Raw genomic sequence first — 13,105 nt, forward strand, 5'->3', positions numbered from 1 at the left:
CGGATCACTGCGGACTACGTGGCTCTGGGAAGAAGGATAAAGGAGTTGGAGGCGCAAGTGGTCTTCTCGTCCATCCTCCCCGTGGAAGGAAAAGGCCTGGGTAGGGACCGTCGAATCGTGGAAGTCAACGAATGGCTACGCAGGTGGTGTCGGAGAGAAGGCTTTGGATTCTTTGACCATGGGATGGTGTTCCATGAAGGAGGAGTGCTGGGCAGAGACGGGCTCCATCTTACGAAGAGAGGGAAGAGCATCTTTGCCAGCAGGCTGGCTAACCTAGTGAGGAGGGCTTTAAACTAGGTTCACCGGGGGAAGGAGACCAAAGCCCTGAGGTAAGTGGGAAAGCGGGATACCGGGAGGAAGCACAGGCAGGAATGTCTGTGAGGGGAGGGCTCCTGCCTCATACTGGGAATGAGGGGCGATCAACAGGTTATCTCAAGTGCTTATATACAAATGCACAAAGCCTTGGAAACAAGCAGGGAGAACTGGAGGTCCTGGTGATGTCAAGGAACTATGACGTGATTGGAATAACAGAGACTGGGTGGGATAACTCACATGACTGGAGTACAGTCATGGATGGTTATAAACTGTTCAGGAAGGAAAGGCAGGGCAGAAAAGGTGGGGGAGTAGCACTGTATGTAAGGGAGCAGTATGACTGCTCAGAGCTCCGGTACGAAACTGTGGAAAAACCTGAGTGTCTCTGGATTAAGTTTAGAAGTGTGTGCAACAAGAGTGATGTAGTGGTGGGAGTCTGCTATAGACCACCGGACCAGGGGGATGAGGTGGATGAGGCTTTCTTCCGGCAACTCACGGAAGCTACTAGATCGCATGCCCTGATTCTCATGGGTGACTTTAATTTTCCTGATATCTGCTGGGAGAGCAATACAGCGGTGCATAGACAATCCAGGAAGTTTTTGGAAAGCGTAGGGGACAATTTTCTGGCGCAAGTGCTAGGGGAGCCAACTAGGGGGGGCGCTTTTCTTGACCTGCTGCTCACAAACCGGGTAGAATTAGTGGGGGAAGCAAAAGTGGGTGGGAATCTGGGAGGCAGTGACCATGAGTTGGTTGAGTTCAGGATCCTGACGCAGGGAAGAAAGGTAAGCAGCAGGATACGGACCCTGGACTTCAGGAAAGCAGACTTCGACTCCCTCAGGGAACGGATGGGTAGGATCCCCTGGGGGACTATCATGAAGGGGAAGGGAGTCCAGGAGAGCTGGCTGTATTTCAAGGAATCCCTGTTGAGGTTACAGGGACAAACCATCCCGATGAGTCGAAAGAATAGTAAACATGGCAAGCGACCAGCTTGGCTTAATGGTGAAATCCTAGCGGATCTTAAACATAAAAAAGAAGCTTACAAGAAGTGGAAGGTTGGACATATGACCAGGGAAGAGTATAAAAATATTGCTCGGGCATGTAGGAAAGATATAAGGAGGGCCAAATTGCACCTGGAGCTGCAGCTAGCAAGAGATGTCAAGAGTAACAAGAAGGGTTTCTTCAGGTATGTTGGCAACAAGAAGAAAGCCAAGGAAAGTGTGGGCCCCTTACTGAATGAGGGAGGCAACCTAGTGACAGAGGATGTGGAAAAAGCTAATGTACTCAATGCTTTTTTTGCCTCTGTTTTCACTAACAAGGTCAGCTCCCAGACTGCTGCGCTGGGCATCACAGAATGGGGAAGAGATGGCCAGCCCTCTGTGGAGATAGAGGTGGTTAGGGACTATTTAGAAAAGCTGGACGTGCACAAGTCCATGGGGCCGGACGAGTTACATCCGAGAGTGCTGAAGGAATTGGCGGCTGTGATTGCAGAGCCCTTGGCCATTATCTTTGAAAACTCGTGGCGAACGGGGGAAGTCCCGGATGACTGGAAAAAGGCTAATGTAGTGCCAATCTTTAAAAAAGGGAAGAAGGAGGATCCTGGGAACTACAGGCCGGTCAGCCTCACCTCAGTCCCTGGAAAAATCATGGAGCAGGTCCTCAAAGAATCAATCCTGAAGCACTTACATGAGAGGAAAGTGATCAGGAACAGTCAGCATGGATTCACCAAGGGAAGGTCATGCCTGACTAATCTAATCGCCTTTTATGATGAGATTACTGGTTCTGTGGATGAAGGGAAAGCAGTGGATGTATTGTTTCTTGACTTTAGCAAAGCTTTTGACACGGTCTCCCACAGTATTCTTGTCAGCAAGTTAAAGAAGTATGGGCTGGATGAATGCACTATAAGGTGGGTAGAAAGCTGGCTAGATTGTCGGGCTCAACGGGTAGTGATAAATGGCTCCATGTCTAGTTGGCAGCCGGTGTCAAGTGGAGTGCCCCAGGGGTCGGTCCTGGGGCCGGTTTTGTTCAATATCTTCATAAATGATCTGGAGGATGGTGTGGATTGCACTCTCAGCAAATTTGCAGATGATACTAAACTGGGAGGAGTGGTAGATACGCTGGAGGGGAGGGATAGGATACAGAAGGACCTAGACAAATTGGAGGATTGGGCCAAAAGAAATCTGATGAGGTTCAATAAGGATAAGTGCAGGGTCCTGCACTTAGGATGGAAGAATCCAATGCACCGCTACAGACTAGGGACCGAATGGCTAGGCAGCAGTTCTGCGGAAAAGGACCTAGGGGTGACAGTGGACGAGAAGCTGGATATGAGTCAACAGTGTGCCCTTGTTGCCAAGAAGGCCAATGGCATTTTGGGATGTATAAGTAGGGGCATAGCCAGCAGATCGAGGGATGTGATCGTTCCCCTCTATTCGACACTGGTGAGGCCTCATCTGGAGTACTGTGTCCAGTTTTGGGCCCCACACTACAAGAAGAATGTGGATAAATTGGAGAGAGTCCGGCGAAGGGCAACAAAAATGATTAGGGGTCTAGAGCACATGACTTATGAGGAGAGGCTGAGGGAGCTGGGATTGTTTAGTCTGCAGAAGAGAAGAATGAGGGGGGATTTGATAGCTGCTTTCAACTACCTGAAAGGGGGTTCCAAAGAGGATGGCTCTAGACTGTTCTCAATGGTAGCAGATGACAGAACGAGGAGTAATGGTCTCAAGTTGCAATGGGGGAGGTTTAGATTGGATATTAGGAAAAACTTTTTCACTAAGAGGGTGGTGAAACACTGGAATGCGTTACCTAGGGAGGTGGTAGAATCTCCTTCCTTAGAGGTTTTTAAGGTCAGGCTTGACAAAGCCCTGGCTGGGATGATTTAACTGGGAATTGGTCCTGCTTCGAGCAGGGGGTTGGACTAGATGACCTTCTGGGGTCCCTTCCAACCCTGATATTCTATGATTCTATGATTTCTATGAAGTTTGAGAACCGCTGAACTAGACAGATGGACTTATGTACTTGCCAATTTGCATTGCCTTTCATAATTCAGCCAGCAAAGTGCCAGCAAAATACACTGATTTTGTGTCCCCTCCCCCCAGCAGTACTTTAAGGAAAAGTAAAAACAAATCTAAGAACATTTCAACTGTATGCAATTTTATGGTCTTAGCAAAGCACTTAAACACATACTAAACTTACCCAGATGATTTCAATGGGACTTAAGCACATGTTTAAAGTCAAATATCTGCTTAACTAAATACAGACAGACTTAAGTATGTGCTTAAAGGTAATCAGGTGCTTACTTGCTTAGCTAAATCAGGGCCTATATCAATAGGAGTACATGTTTACTCCTTTAAAGTTTGGGCCAAATTTGTATAATTCTATTAATTTTAATGGAGTTACACCAGGAGTCGGGTTTTCTGTTTCTTATCATGCCATTTAAAAAATAACCCTTCAATATTTAAAAAGAGAATTGTAATCTTCTGTGAACCAGGGAGAGCATTTTGTACTGGAGCTAGAAAGGAAACAACGGACTAATTGACTCTTGTTTGTGCATTCTTAACTCAAGACACGGCAGCGAACGCGAGCTTATTAAAATGCTGCTTCCTGGAGGAATCTGACACTGCCTCTGGAGGAGCATTTTAATAAAACAAGAGTCTCATTCAAGGCTTTCTTAGCAAGTTACTGAAAGATTTCTCCATTTAATGAAGGTGTGCACTCTAGCCATTGTAATCGCAGCACGTGCTTGGCACCGAGGCAGAGAACATAATTAAGATTCAATTTCTCTCCCCCACCACACACACCTTTTGAAAAATAAATTGTGACTTGCTCGTTCCCAGGACACAGAGAACATGATGAGTCAGAGTCTCCACGATGCAGAAAGTACTGTCATAAAAATATCAATAGTAGGACACTCAATCCTTTCTTTTTCCCCTTTAAAAATATTTCTTCATTTACAGAAACAAAATAACTCGTAGTTGCCTGAGTTCAGCTCGATTCTCTTACCTAGTAGAGCACTTAACTTTTTCCATTACTGCCCAGGTAAGAAAATATCTTGTACTGTCAGCAGTTCTGCCTAAAGTGAATAAAAACTTTATTAACTAAATGCAGTGGTTCCCAAACTTGTTCCATTGTTTGTGCAGGGAAAGCCCCTGGCGGGCCAGGCCGGTTTGTTTACCTGCTACATCTGCAGGTTCGGCCGATTGCGTCTCCCAGTGGCTGCGGTTTGCCGCTCCAGGCCAATGGGGGCTGCTGGAAGTGGCGTGGGCCGAGGGATGTGCTGGCCGCCGCTTCCAGCAGCTCCCATTGGCCTGGAGCGGTGAACCACGGCCACTGGGAGTCACGATCGGCCGAACCTGCGGACGCGACAACCTCGATGTCTATTGACTAGAATATATATTTAAATCCAAATAATATCAAACTTTAACGTGATTGTTTCTTCCTCTCTTTTAAGGATTGGGACTGTAATGCTAATGCAGAGGTTGGTAGAATTTATCCATCTAAGGACAGGCAATTGGTGCTCCTAATTCGGCTTTCACGGTTGCCCTTTGCCAGTCATTACCTGTAATGCTATAAAGAGCAATGGCTGCTGATTCGCTGAGCATAGGTGACTGAAAACACAAAGGCAATATAGCATCTAGGTCGGGCAGTGATGAGTGCATTATAAATAGACATGGTTATTTATTCATTCCAGTTTAAAACACACCCATCCAAAACTCGAGGTGCCCTGAACAAATATTAATACAATTGGAAACAAGCAATACAAAAGAAAGACAGGGGAAGATTGCCCAAAATGCAGCGAACATGTCAAAACTTCCATCCTGCAGCTCCCCCCTCTACTGCACACCCTCCCCCACCCCGAGATCTCCCTAAATGCCTAATCCTTATCAGGAGATTTGCAGCATAGCCTAAAGTTCACCAGATGCAGAGTATTTTGGACCAGGACGGTGGTACTCATTCCAAATGTGAGAGTCCCTCAGGGAATGCACTGCCAGCCGCCCCCTGGCTTCTGTACCAAGAGAGCTTCAGCTGCCTCCAGTGATCTCAAATGGCAGAGTGGCACGGGGAACCAGCTGGTCTCTCAAGCAGGTGGGTCCCAAGCCATGTAGGCCTCGAGGGTATATCTACTCTGCAATAAAAGACCCACAGCATGGCTGCGGCTTGCCCAGGTCAGCTGACTTGGGCCCACAGAGCTTGGGCTAAAAATTGCAGTGTCGACATTTGGACTCAAGCTTGAACCTGGACTCTGAAACCCTGCCAGGGGGGTGAGTCTCAGAACCTACGTTCCAGCCAGAGCCCAAGTGTCGACACTGCAATTTTTAGCATCACAGCCCAAGCCCCGTGAGCTCAAGTCAGTTGACCCGGTCTCTGAGACTTGGTGCCGCAGGTATTTTTATTGCAGTGTAGACGTACCCTTACAGTTCAAAACCAGCTCCTTAAAGTCCACCTGGAAGCCGACAGCCAAAGAATTGCCAGTATCGTGTATTGATAGTGAGATACACCACTTAACACAGGGTTTATTTCATTCTGCATCATCTCTAGCTTCAGAAGGAATTTAAGGCATAGCCCCGTGTGGAAGGCCCTGCAGTTGTTCAGTGCAGAGGTGCCAGTGGCGTGGAGCCACGGGGGAAAGGTCTGACTCTGAGAAAAAAAGACTGCAGCAATTTCCTGGCTATGTGCAGATGGAGCAAATCAGTGCTGCTCACAGCTGCTATTTGAGCACCAGAAAGTACCTGGGAGGCTCAGAAGCCACCCAGATTGCCCACCTTGATGAGTGACGAGGCACACAGGAGCTCAGTCAAAGGGGCGAATCTAATCTGTGCCATATGCTCTGGTTCCTTCACCCAGCCGACCATCATCGCTTCAGACTTATCTGGATTGAGCCTCACCCAGCCATGCTCTTACTGATGCGCTGATCTCACCCAGAGGGCCAGATCTGAGAAGTGCTTATACATCTAACAATGCAGATAGGTGCCGAGTGCAGCGGTTCTCAAACTTCCTTGCACTGCGACCCTCTTCCTACAAAGTGACCATATGACCCCAGGAGAGGGGATCAAAACCTTAGCCCGCCCGAGCCCCACCGCCCTGGCAGGGGGGCCGAAACCAAAGCCCAAGGGCTTCAGTCTTGGGAGGGGAGCCTGTAACATGAACCCTGCTGCCCAGGGCTGAAACCTCGGGCTTCAGCTTCGGCCCAGGGCTGTGGGGCTCGGGTTTCGGCCTTGGGCCCCAGCAAGTCTAACACCAGCTCTAGCGGCCCCATTAAAATGGGGTCACGACCCACTTTGGGGTCCCAACGCAGTTTGAGAACTTCTGGTCTAGTGGGATTTTCAAATGTGCCTAACTCTCCCTGGGGCCCCATTATGTTAGGTGCTCTACGAACACATAGTAGGTTACCGTCCCGGCCTCCAGGAGTTTGTAATCTAATGGCCAGTTTATGGGCTGTCCTGCATGCCCATGCATGGGGGTAAGGGACCCCCCGCGGCACCAGCCAATGCAGCAGCAGGGGGTGTGTGCTGCACCAGATATATTGTCTGATCCAAGACACATCCTCCCCAGAGCAGGAGTCGGATTGTGGCTCAGTCTGCTCTCTGGTCTACTCTCCGAGCAGCATAACAACGCACCACCCCATCCACAGGGTGTGTAGCAAAGCCGCAGGAGAGCCCTAAAGACACAGGCTGGAGAAAGGAAGGATTATTACCCTAATTTGACAGATGGGCGAGGCACAGAGTAATGGATTGACTGGCCCCCGGCCCCATCGGGATTCTGCAGGAGAGATAGGAATGTAAATCAGATCTCCTGAACCCCACCCTCACACTTTAACCACAGGACCATCCTTCCTGTCCATAGCTCATTTTCATCCTCCCGAATCCAAAAGAAACATAATCCCCCCCACTTCATTACAAATCTCTCCCCCTGGCCCCAAGGAATTTAACAAGCAGCATTTTGCTGTAGTGTTGCAACTGTTGGAAGACAATTTGCTGCGCTCCTAATTAGGGTTCAGTGTCATTGCGCGGCACATCTGAGTCAGTGCCTTTAACAAGACAGATCACAGTTTAACAGAGCCTGGGAGTTGAAAGTTGCTGACATGTCAAGGCCGGGGCTGCTTTATATATCTGCAGTGAATCTGGCAGCAACGTACAATAGCTGAAAGACACTAATGGGCACAGATGGGGGAAGTGGGTGTCTTTTCTAGGGTGAAGTAAAGGGGCAGTTCACAGGATTGATAGCCCTTTTCCAGTAAGTAAAAAACACTGTCCTAAAGAGTTACCTAGTGTATTGTCTCTTTAACCTTATAGCATCCTGCACCCCAGTCACCCACCATCTCAGCTCGGTGTCTCTTTGGCAGAATGCTTCCCATGTTTTTTGTTCATAAAAATAAAAAGCAAAACAAGAGAGGTTGCAAGGCTGCCTTATTGATTTCCTTTTGCCACTGAAGCAAAGTGGCATTCTGCAGTGCAAAAGGTGGCAGAAGTTGCTGGATGGTTGAATGTGTTGACATACCTTCCCTAACTGGCGAGTTGTGGGTCAGATGCAATACTGGTGTTCATCAATATACTCCTGACAAGACAACCCACCCAGGCGACGACTCTGACTCAGTGCAGGCCATTTTAAATTTGTTCCATGTTAAGAAGACACGTGACCAATTAAACACCCAAATGGAGATGCATTTGTCTATGCCTTGATTGTCAGACACGGAAGGACTCCTGAGCTGGAACACCGGGGTGACAGAGGTGGTGGATTTCCCCTGGCACGTACATGTTGCATGAAACCGCCTCCTGAGTGAGTGCTGTGACCATTATTTATTATTTGCATTGCAGTCGCAAGCCAGACTGGGGACCGGTTGTGCTAGGTACTTTATGCACTCACAGTAAAAGGACCTGCCCCGAAGAGCTTCCAATCTAAACAGACATGACAGACAAAGGAACAATTATCCTCCCATTTTACAGATTAAGAACTGAGACAGAGAAATTAAGGCCCAGAATTTTAAAGCTATTTATAGAGTCATCGATTCCAAGGCCAGAAGGGACCACTGTGATCATCTAGTCCGACCTCCTGTGCAACACAGGCCAGAGACCTGTCCCAAGACAATTCCTAGAGCAGATCTTATAGAAAAACACCCAATCTTGACTTAAAATTGGCCAGTAGTGGAGTTGTTCCAGTGGTTAATTACTCTATCCATTAAACATTTATGCATTATTTCCAATGTGATTTGTCTTGCTTCAACCTCCAGCCATTGGATTGTGTTATATCTTTCTCTGCCAGATTGAAGAGCCCATAATTAAATATTTGTTCCCCATGTCGATACTTATAGATTGCAATCAAGTCACCCGTTAACCTTCTCTCTGTTAAGCCAAAGAGATAGACTCACGGAGCTCAGTCACTACAAGGCAGGTTTTCTAATCCTTTAATCATGCTCCTGGCTCTTCTCTGAATGCTCTCCAATTTTTCAACGTCCTTCTTGAATTGTGGGCATAGAGCTGGACACAATATTCCAGCAGTGGTCACACAAGTGCCAAATACAAGGTAAAATAATCTCCCTACTCCTACTCAAGATTTCCCTTAGGAATCCAAATGCCACCAACAATCAATGGGATTTAGGCTCCTGAGTGCCTAAATCCCTTCTGAAAATGAGATCTAGGCCCCTAAATCGGGTAGGTGATGCAATGCTGAGCCCAGCAAAGCCTTAATAATTTTAAAAATCTGGGCCTAGTTGACTTGCCCAAAGGCCACACAGGGTGCCTGTGGCTGGGTTGGGAACTGAACCCAAATATTGCGATTCCCATGTCAGTCCCATAGCTCCCAGAACATCCTTCCCTTCTAAGGCCCTGCTCTCAAGCCAAATGGAGTTGATAGGAGTTTTTCCATTGGTTTCAATGTGTTTTGGATCAGGCGCTAAATCACCATCATCTATGATCTAGACTCAGTTACTTTGCCAAACAGGTGGAAACTGACTGCTTTAAAAGAAACAATGAACAGTTGTTTCAGAATGAAAAGAACAAGCTAATGAGTTAAACCCGAGCTATTTGATTCTTTACATTTCAATCTCTCCAAACAACAACAAAAATCATTTGTAGGAAAGATTCAGACACACAGTCTTTCCTGGTACGTGTTTCCTGCTCATTCCTTAGATGCTGAATAACTAATCACTCCCTTCCATTAGGGCGGGGTAACACCAGTTTGGACGGCATTTGAACACCTCAGATTCTAGACCCTCAGCAAGTTTGCAGATGACACTAAACTAGGAGGAGAGGTAGATACGCTGGAGGGTAGGGATAGGATACAGAGGGATACAGAGGGACCTAGACAAATTGGAGGATTGGGCCAAAAGAAATCTAATGAGGTTCAACAAGGACAAGTGCAGAGTTCTGCACTTAGGACGGAAGAATCCAATGCAGCGCTACAGACTAGGGACTGAATGGCTCGGCAGCAGTTCTGCAGAAAAGGACCTAGGGGTTACAGTGGACGAGAAGCTGGATATGAGTCAACAGTGTGCCCTTGTTGCCAAGAAGGCCAATGGCATTTTGGGATGTATAAGTAGGGGCATTGCCAGCAGATGGAGGGACGTGATCGTTCCCCTCTATTCGACACTGGTGAGGCCTCATCTGGAGTTCTGTGTCCAGTTTGGGGCCCCACACTACAAGAAGGATGTGGAAAAATTGGAAAGAGTCCAACGGAGGGCAACAAAAATGATTAGGGGACTGGAACACATGAGTTATAAGGAGAGGCTGAGGGAACTGGGGATGTTTAGTCTCCGGAAGAGAAGAATGAGAGAGGATTTGATAGCTGCTTTCAACTACCTGAAAGGGGGTTCCAAAGAGGGTGGATCTAGACTGTTCTCAGTGGTAGCAGATGACAGAACAAGGAGTAATGGTCTCAAGTTGCAGTGGGGAGATTTAGATTGGATATTAGGAAACACTGTTTCATGAGGAGGGTGGTGAAGCACTGGAATGGGTTAACTAGGGAGGTGGTGGAATCTCCATCCTTAGAGGTTTTTAAGGCCCGGCTTGACAAAGCCCTGGCTGGGATGATTTAATTGGGGATTGGTCCTGCTTTGAGGAGGGGGTTGGACTAGATGACCTCCTGAGGTCCCTTCCAACCCTGATATTCTCTGATTCTATGATTCTATGACCCATGTGGACAACAACCATCAATCTGACAGTCAAGTAAGGAAGCCTCAGGTCTGAAAAACCTTTATCTATTGAGGGCATGCATTAGACCTTTGCCACAGCTGACTTCCAGTGAAACCTGCAGTCTTCAGTAAAGGTTAATGCACGCTAGGTGGCCCAGGATTTAATTTCACTCCTGCTCTCAGGGTAGATAAAGTGCAAGTAAAGCTGAAGACTTACTGGTATGGGGGCCAGCTCCGGCCCCCAGAAGGGGCAGGGACTCGGACAGAAGGGGCGGGGCTGGGGGTCAGCGTCCCCCAGCCAGCCCTTCCATATTGCCTGGCCTGCGCTGCCCAGGGCTCCAGTGGCGATTTAAATTGCCGGCCCCAGGGCAGATGCTCCTTTTGCCCCCCGGTATGCCGTACCAGTCTGTACCAGCTTACTTTCACCCCTGCCTGAGAGAACTAAATACCCTTCCACAGCCTGAGCCTGAGAGCACCATCTCCTTGTTTCTTTGTTTTAATTTTGAAAAAAAAACCTGGATATGGATCAAGCTTTGGATTGAACAAGGAAACATGATATCAGTGATAATTCCTAGATTCCTTGTTGGAGAAGAAGATGCTGGATTGCACTGATCCATTAGCAAGGAATCACACTGAAGTTATGTTCAGTTCTTTCGTATGCCAGAGGAATTTATTATGATTGTAATTGCTATTTATTAATTATGTAATTATGAAACTATGTCTATATTATTCCATATATACGTAAATATGAAGTATTTGTGGTCATACAACAGGTGCAAAGTTCAGTGAATCTAAACTAGAGCTGCATCCAGAAGTGGTGATGTTGCTCTTGTGACATTGTGATGCAATGTTGTGACACTGAGAAGCAATTTTGCAACCTAACCATCATCTCAGGGCAAGGGCAGTCAATAGAGCGGGTGATCCGGAGATGGGTGGTCAGAGGAGGAAAGGTTGCCTGGGAAAGAGGCCATCTTTCTCTTGTCACCCATACTTGGAGGTGGGGCTGCTGGCATTTGCTCTTACCTTGACTAGCAATTGCAATGTCTCATCCAAAGGTCATCGCTGCAGCAGAAGGACTTAGAGAGCTACCAAGAATGTCACTCCATTGTGATGTGGTGGCTTTATGTCTGCGGGACCTGATCCAAAGCTCTTTGAAGTCAGTGGAAAGACTCCCACTGATTTCAGCAGGCATTGCATCAGGCCCATTCTGCACAATGCAGTTCTACGATATCAGTATTCTGCTTGTCCCACTCTAACTCGCCTGGTTAGGAAGGGGTTGTTCCTTTTTACTGACCTGGTCACTTAACTCTGGTGAGGCAGCTGATCTTCAGGCAACATCCTGACCACTCCCCATAGTGTCTAAGTGAACTTCTAAACCCACAGGAGAAAGGGAAATAAAATGGATTTTGTTTGTTCTCTCTTCCAATGGGACAAATGGTATTTTATAGTTCACCAGCGAGGAAATGATGACCCTCCCCCACTCTACAGGAACACACTTTGATATGTTAAATTGTTTTAAGAGGGGAGAAATCTACTGAGATGCAGCATCTCATTTACAGAAGCACCCTGGATGGGGACAAGAGAGCAAGCAAACAGAAGAGGAGTACAGTATTATCTATAGCCACGGATGATACTACCTGGTAAGTGAAACATCTCATTGGCACAAAATATGCCTTCCAGCCTCCGTGAGCTCCCTGGCTGCTTCCTCCAACAGATCAGTGTTTTTGAGGATGTAAAGTCTACCAGTGACTGAGTGAGCGTGAAGTCGGAATCACTAATGCGCATTGATAACGGAGGAATGTCTAATTGGGTGTTCACAAGGGAAAGAAAACAGACTGGATGCAGGGCTAGTCTATTCGAACACCACCCCCGTTGGGATAGTACCCAAGTAGCTACAAGACATGCAGTGTGGTGCAGTGGAATGACTCTGTGGTTATCTGACTGAACTCAGATCCTAGTTCTCCAGCTGGCTCCTTGGATGGATTTGGACAAGTTATTTAACTGGTCTACTTCAGTTTCCCTATCAGGTAATACTGGGGAAGTGTATTCCCTTTGCATGGCTTGGATGAGGATTAACTAATTAATGACTATGAAGTTTTGAATATGTGAAGTGCTTAGTATGTTGGTTTAGCATGGCCGGAGACCCAACCCATGAGCCCTAACCCAAATCGTAACCCAAACACACCCAAACTTTGTGGGTTTCCAAAATCCAGATCTGGACCTTCATTTTGTACTGGGCCTCTAAATATATAGTGAGATGAATCAATACCCTGGACTTGATGCCATACGCTGAAGTATTCAAAATCCACACCTGAAAGTTGGCCTTATCTGTGGCATATTTCTTGCTGTTTCATTAACCAGGTGATGTGATGTGATGTGGCCTAGCACTAGAAGGTCTGGGTTTTTCACCTGTTGTGTGGTTTCGTTACACAGGCAAACATTTCCTTCTGAGTTTCTAATCTCCCCCGGGAGTCTCTGAGTTCACATAAAGCTTGGGACAAGATTTCCGCTGGTGCTAAATTATGCAGGCTGAAATAGCATAAAAATGGAAGGAGAATAGACAGTTTTAAAGGCAACTAGAAATTTGAACTCAGAGTTTTTATTTATGACCAAATAGGGAACAAATTCACAGCTGCTTTAATGTATGGTTCTATAAATATTGCTAACGTA

This window comes from Natator depressus, chromosome 11 (genome assembly GCF_965152275.1).
Source record: "Natator depressus isolate rNatDep1 chromosome 11, rNatDep2.hap1, whole genome shotgun sequence".
Taxonomy (NCBI): Eukaryota; Metazoa; Chordata; order Testudines; family Cheloniidae; genus Natator; species Natator depressus.